Source organism: Schistocerca nitens, chromosome 10 (assembly GCF_023898315.1).
Source record: "Schistocerca nitens isolate TAMUIC-IGC-003100 chromosome 10, iqSchNite1.1, whole genome shotgun sequence".
Taxonomy (NCBI): Eukaryota; Metazoa; Arthropoda; class Insecta; order Orthoptera; family Acrididae; genus Schistocerca; species Schistocerca nitens.
Window position 1 is genome coordinate 122,445,724 of NC_064623.1, and position 7,693 is coordinate 122,453,416.

A 7,693-nucleotide genomic window follows, 5' to 3' on the forward strand; every position below is an offset into this window, starting at 1 on the left:
GCCATCATAAACACCAAAGCGTAAAATTTATATGCTCACAAGCACACTTTTTGGTAAGCCAGTACAAATGACATTGTTAATTAACTGCGGCCATATTGACGTCTGTTAGTCAAATTATTGTGTAAGTAATTATTTAGAAAGTGAAATATTTCTAGTGGGACTACAAACAAAATTTGAACACGATTTCGACCATAAAATTCTTCAAATTAAAAAAAAAAACACTTATTTCACCGAAATGACACTCCGTTCCCCCTTAAGTAGTCGTCTTAAGCAGTGTAAAAGGCAACTTCTGAACACGACGATTATATTAACACTGTGTCGGCTGCCTGGCAGAAGCAAGGAGAGTAGTGAGTGGCAGCAACTTGGCACGCTGTGTACACCACTAATTGGGAGACCAGCGACCGTGAAGAGAAGTCGGAACCTGTTAACAACGCGGCGTTAAACCCTGCACCCGCACCGGCAGAAGGCGGTTGTCTTCCCCTCCGCCTAGCCCAGCTGCTGCTGCCTGCTGCTGCTACGGCCGCAGCGCCGCCCGTCAACTCAGTTCGTGTTTGGGACTGCTCTAAATGTCAACAGAGTCATTCCGGCGGGGGTCGTTGGCGGCGCTGCAGGCCGTTCGCACCCCTTAACGGGGGTCGTAAGAGCGCCGATAAAGCGTGTTAACGGGCGCTCTTAAGCGATGAAACCTGCCCCCTCTCGCTGCCGCTTTCATTTTGGCTTGGATTTTTCCTCCGAATGTCCAGCGACACTCGCTTCCCCTGCCGCGTAGTGCGTAGCACGCTTTCTCCATCTACCTGAAAAACGTATTTACATGCATACTAAATGGTTCAAATGGGTCTGAGCACAATGGGACTTAACTTCTGAGGTCATCAGTCCCCTTGAACTTAGAACTACTTAAACCTAACTAACCTAAGGACATCACACACATCCATGCCCGAGGCAGGATTCGAAACTGCGACCGTAACGGTCGCGCGGTTCCAGACTGTAGCGCCTAGAACTGCTCGGCCACTCCTGCCGGCATGCATACTAAGTGTTGGATCCTTCCCACTCGTCTAATGCAGGGTGCCTAGGAAGCTGTTTTCTCGGATAGATAGGCAACATTACAGCAAATCTTTCATCTCACAGACTTCTCTGCTATTACGTTCCAGGCTGACTTGCCGTCGCTTGATGTTACGTCGGAACGCTACGCAACCCGCTGTACAGTGCGTAGCGGAAGGAGCTTCGCAACAATATCACTACATTTTCTTTTATTAGCATTTAGAACGAGATAAATTGACTGTATAATCCTCTGATTTTTTTTTTTTTTTTTTTTTTTTTTAGTCACTCAGTCTTCTAACGGGTTTGATGTCGCCCGCCACGAATTCCTCTCCTGTGCCAACCTCTTCATCTCAGAGTAGCACTTGCAACCTACGTCCTCAATTATCTGCTGGATGTATTCCAGTCTCAGTATCCTCTACAGTTTTTGCCCTTTACAACACCCCCAAGTACCATGGAAGTCAGTCCGTCATGTCTTAACAGATGTCCTTTCATCCTGTCCCTTCTCTTTGTGCGTGTTTTCCACATATTCCTCGTTCGTTACCTTACCCGTCCACCTAATTTTCAACATTCGTCTGTAGCACCACATCTCAAACGCTTCGATTATGTTCCGGTTTTCCCACAGTCCATGTTTCGCTACCATACATTCTCAGTAATTTCTCCCTGAAATGAAGGACTATGTTTGATACTAGTGCACATCTCTCGGCCAGGAATGCGCTTTTTACCATAGCTAGTCTGCTTTTGATGTCCTTCTCGCTCCAACCGTCATTGGTTATTTTGCTGCCTAGGTGGCAGAATTCCTTAACTTCATCTACTTTGTGACCATCAATCCTGATGATAAGTTTCTCGCTATTCTCAATTCTCCTACTTCATTGCTTTCGTCTTTCCTCTAGTTACTCTCAATCCATATTCTACACTTATTAGATTGTTCATTCCGATTTGCAGATCATGTAATTCTTCTTCACTTCCACTCAGAATAGCAATGTCATCAGCGAATCGTATCACTGATATCCTCGAATTTTAATTCCACTCCTGAATCTTTCCTTTATTTTCATCATTGCTTCTTAGATGTACAGATTGAACAGTAGGAGCGAAAGACTACATCCCTTCTTTACACCATTTTTAATCTGAGAATTTTGTTCTTGATCATCCAGTCTTACTATTTCCTCTTGGTTCATGTACATATCGTATATTACCCGTATCTGCCTGAAGGGGCACCAAACTCTTTTACCTCATTTCCTTGAATTCTGCATGAGGTATATGATGCAGGCATCATCTGGATAAGAACCCGGAGAGGTTTTCGTCTTAAAAGCAGTGAGCGGGTCGACGTCATCTTCACTTAGTGACGACGTTTCACCGGAGAAGACAATGGAAAGAATTACGAAATACTGAATTCTGTCTTTCAACGTGGCTTCACGACTTAATACGGTCCCGCATTTGTGTCATAAAATGAACTTCGAATTGGCAGATACTTAGATAACTGGGCGCGCAATGGAAAATCACTTACAATTGGTTGGTAGTGGAAATGCATCAGGACCAGATGAGGTACCTGGAAGAGTCTACACAGGAAGAGGTTGCTCACCATCCAAAAGCAGTTGTTTGGTACCCGCCGACTGCAAAAAAAATGCAAATCATTCTCGTTTTCAAGAAGGGTCATAGGACAGATTCACGTAATGAAAGTCCTGCATCGTTGAAGTCAATCTGTAGAATTAAGGAACATGTTTTATGCTCATGTATCGTGGTAGTGAAACATGGACTGTGGGAAAACCGGAACAGAAGAGAATCGAAGCATTTGAGATGTGGTGCTATAGACGAATGTTGAAAATTAGGTGGACTGATAAGGTAAGGAATGAGGAGGTTATACGCAGAATCGGAGAGGAAAGGAATATGTGGAAAACACTGATAAGGAGAAGGGACAGGATGATAGGACATCTGCTAAGACATGAGGGAATGACTTCCATGGCACTAGAGGGAGCTGTAGAGGGCTAAAACTGTAGAGGAAGACAGAGATTGGAATACGTCAAGCAAATTATTGAGGACGTAGGTTGCAAGTGCTACTCTGAGATGAAGAGGTTAGCACAGGAAAGGAATTCGTGGCGGGCCGCATCAAACCAGTCAGTAGACTGATGACAAAAAAAAAAAAAAAAAAAAATAAAAAAATAAAAAATCTGATTTTTGTTTATTTCCAGGTACACGTCTACATCCGTGATATACATGAACATCCCTCATCATAGTACTGCCGTACACCGCTAGAGGAGCCAAAACAAGATTGTGAGGCTTATTGATAAAATGGAGTGTTCTGTGAAACGTTTTTCTATGTTTGAAGAGGGCAAAGCTGCAATAGCGCATGCTGAGTTTGTGGAAGTGTATAACAACTATGTATTATATGCTCGTCGTCAAATATGGGGATGACCAAAAAAAATCGTGATGTTTTTTGAGATAGAAATTTACCTCTATAGAAAGTCAACATCCGAAAAAAGATACCTTGCGAAATTCAGCTCGCTATGTCCTCCGTGACGTCCACAGCGTTGTACACATCGACGCTCAGGTTAACAGCGCCGTGCTCCTCGACTTCTCGCACTGCCGTTTAGTGGAAAAAATGCTAGCCTACCGAGTACTACATTCACTGCTTCCTTCCAGACAGAATTCAACCCGTCGCTCCTATCGCAACCAAATCGACTGATGTAATTTCCAGTGTACCCCAAGTAAGCGTTATACGATATATAAATTGTCTAGTAGAATTCGTCAGAGACTCTTTAAGACTGTTCGCTGATGATGCAGTTGGTTAGGTTAGGTTAGTGTTTTTTAACGTCCCGTCGACAACGAGGTCATTAGAGACGGAGCACAAGCTCGGGTTAAGGAAGGAAGGGGAAGGAAATCGGCCGTGCCGTTTCAAAGGAACCAACCCGGCATTTGCCTGAAACGATTTAGGGAAATCACGGAAAACCTAAATCAGGATGGCTGGAGACGGGATTGAACCGTCGTCCTCCCGAATGCGAGTCCAGTGCGCTAACCACTGCGCCACCTCGCTCGGTGATGCAGTTGTCTATAAAAGGCAGCAACGATTTGACGAAGGACCAGCAGAGGAGTGGTGAATGGTGAAACCTCTGTCAGTTGACCCTGAACATAAAAGAATGTAACATATTGCCCATGTACAGGGTGTTTCCGTAAGAGCGGGGAGAAATGTAAAAGGAGTACAGGATACTCCACTGATCGATTTGAGGTTAGCAACCTGGGTTTGGAGAAGCCACCTTATGGAGATAATAGGAATAAAATCACATTACAGTCTACTTTCTTATTTTCATTAGTTACAGTTGACTGCAAATATCATCGTTGACAAATGAACGTGGTTCATGGTGTGGGTTCCTGTAGTCACGTCCTAGTTCATGAACCACGGGCAACGTATGAGTGGCCAAGTAAGTGGTCCCGACAGTCGGGATACCAGCTACTTTGGAGTAAGGCTGGGCATCTCGGACATATTCTGAGTCGTGGTCACCTTTGTGCACATACGGCAAAGACTACCAAATCCACCGGTTAGTCCCTCAACCGTTAGGGGTAAAACTCAATGGGACTCGGGGCAAGTAAGGCTACCAACCTGCTTCCCTGGTACTTTAAATACGATGCTGGCAACAATCAGAGCAAAATACCTCGGATCTTTGGAGGTGATGGAGTCCCACCTCTAACTGACAAACCAGGGACTCCTAAGATACTACTTGGCAAACAAATGGTAATGATATGGGGAGCCATTAATATCGATGGGGGCTACTCTGGGAAGAAGGTAGAGCTGGCAGAGGCTGCAAGTAAGATGGGGCTGGACGTTTCAGCTGTTAGTGGCATTCGGGTAAGGGGTGAGAAAGAAGAGGAAGTGGGAGAATACAAGGTCTACCTGTCAGGAGCCAAAGCAGGAATAGCACAATGGAGTGTAGGGCTTTACATCAGGAAAGAAATGGAACCCAGCGTAGTTGCAATAAGGTGTGTAAACGAACGACTGATGTGGATAGATTTGACAGTGTCTAGCAAGAAAATTAGGATTGTGTCAGTATATTCGCATTGTGAAGGGACAGATCAAGATAATATGGATAGTTTTTATGAGGCACTCAGTGATGTAGTTGTTAGAGTAAAGGACAAGGACAGTCTTGTGCTCATGGGTGATTTTAATGCCAGGATTGGAAATCGAACAGAAGGGTATGAAAAGGTTATGGGTAAATTTGGAGAGGATATGGAGGCCAACAGGAACGGGAAACTTGGATTTCTGTGCCACAAACTCCTTTTTTAAACATAAGAACATTCACCGGTATACTTCGGAAGGCAGGGGAACCAGATCTATCATTGACTAAATAATAACAGATCAGGAATTCAGGAAGGCTGTGAGGGATACACGTGTAATCAGGGGATTCTTTGATGACACTGATCATTATTTAATCTGCAGTAAATATGGGATTTTGATGCCGAAAGTGCAGGAGGTCAGGTCCATATGTAGGAGGATAAGAGTGGAGAAACTTCAGGATAAGGAAATCAGGCACAAGTACATAACAGCGATCACAGAAAGGTACCAGTTAGTTGAATGTAGTCAATTATAGTCATTGGAAAAGGAATGGACAAGGTACAGGGACACAGTAGTAGAAGTGGCTAAAGAATGTCTTGGAACAGTAGTGTGTAAAAGTAGGATGAAGCAAACAGCTTGGTGGAATGACACAGTCAAGGCAGCCTGTAAAAGGAAAAAGAAGGCGTATCAAAAATGGCTACATACTAGAACTCAGGTAGACAGAGAAAGATGTTGAAGAAAGAAACAAAGCCAAACAGATAATTTCAGCATCCAAGAAGAAATCAGGGGAAGACTTTGGAAACAAGTTGGATACTATGGGTCAAGCTGCTGGAAAACCATTATGGATTGTAATTAGCAGTCTTCGAAAGGGAGGTAAGAAGGAAATGATAAGTATTTTGGACAGGTCAGGAAAACTGCTGGTAAATCCTGTGTATGCCTTGGGCAGATGGAGGGAATATTTTGAAGAGTTGCTCAATGTAGGTGAAAATACGATCAGCAATGTTTCAGATCTCTAGGTAGAATGGGATAGGAATGATGATGGAAATAGGATCACATTTGAGGAAGTGGAGAAAATGGTCAATAGATTGCAGTGCAATAAAGCAGCTGGAGTGGATGAAATTAAGTCGGAACTCATTAAATACAGTGGAATGTCAGGTCTTAAATGGCTACACGGGATAATTGAAATGGCCTGGGAGTCGGGACAGGTTCCATCAGATTGAACAAAAGCAGTAATCACACCAGTCTTTAAACATGGAAACAAAAAAGATTGTAACAACTATAGAGGCATCTCTTTAACCAGCGTTGTGGGTAACATCTTCTCAGGTATTGTTGAAAGGAAAGTGCGAGTATTAGTTGAGGACAAATTGGATGAAAATCAGTGTGGGTTTAGGCGTCTTAGAGGTTGTCAGGACCAGATCTTTAGCTTACGGCAAATAATGGAGAAGTGTTATGAGTGGAACAGGGAATTGTATCTATGCTTTATAGATCTAGAAAAGGCATATGACCGGGTTCCTAGGAGGAAGTTATTGTCTGTTCTACAAGATTATGGAATAGGAGGCAAACTTTTGCAAGCAATTAAAGGTCTTTACATGGATAGTCAGGCAGCAGTTAGAGTTTACGGTAAATTGAGTTCATGGTTCAGAGTAGTTTCAGGGGTAAGCCAAGGCTGCAACCTTTCTCCACTGTTGTTCATATTGTTTATGGATCATATGTTGAAAACAATAGACTGGCTGGGTGAGATCAAGATATGTGAACACAAAATAAGCAGTCTTGCATATGCGGATTACTTAGTTGTGATGGCAGATTCGATTGAAAGTTTGCAAAGTAATATTTCAGAGCTAGATCAGAAATGTAAGGACTATGGTATGAAGATTAGCATCTCCAAAACGAAAGTAATGTCAGTGGGAAAGAAATATAAACGGATTGAGTGCCAAATAGGAGGAACAAAGTTAGAACAGGTGGACGGTTTCAAATACTTAGGATGCATATTCTCACAGGATGGCAACATAGTGAAAAAACTGGAAGCGAGGTGTAGCAAAGCTAATGCAGTGAGCGCTCAGCTACGATGTACTCTCTTCTGCAAGAAGGAAGTCAGTACCAAGACTAAGCTATCTGTGCACCGTTCAATCTTTCGACCAACTTTGTTGTATGGGAGCGAAAGCTGGGTGGATTCAGGTTACCTTATCAACAAGGTTGAGGTTACGGATATGAAAGTAGCTAGGATGATTGCAGGTATTAGTAGATGGGAACAATGGCAGGAGGGTGTCCACAATGAGGAAATCAAAGAAAAACTGGGAATGAACACTATAGATGTAGCAGTCAGGGCGAACAGGCTTAGATGGTGGGGTCATGTTACACGCATGGGAGAAGCAAGGTTACCCAAGAGACTCATGGGTTCAGCAGTAGAGGGCAGGAGGAGTCGGGGAAGACCAAGGAGAAGGTACCTGGATTCGGTTATGAATGATTTTGAAGTAATAGGTGTAACATCAGAAGAGGCACCAATGTTAGCACTGAATAGGGGATCATGGAGGAATTTAATAACGGGGGCTATGCTCCAGACTGAACGCTGAAAGTCATAATCAGTCTTAAATGATGATGATGATTATGATGATG

The 7,693-nt window shown here is 43.4% G+C and overlaps 1 non-coding gene across 1 annotated transcript; it reads right to left on the reverse strand.

The window, feature by feature from the left end:
- Positions 1-3,993: 3,993 nt before the first annotated feature.
- On the reverse strand, positions 3,994-4,066 carry Trnaa-cgc (transfer RNA alanine (anticodon CGC)). Its single transcript has one exon. It is a non-coding gene; the product is annotated as a tRNA-Ala (tRNA).
- Between the last annotated feature and the right edge of the window lie 3,627 nt (positions 4,067-7,693).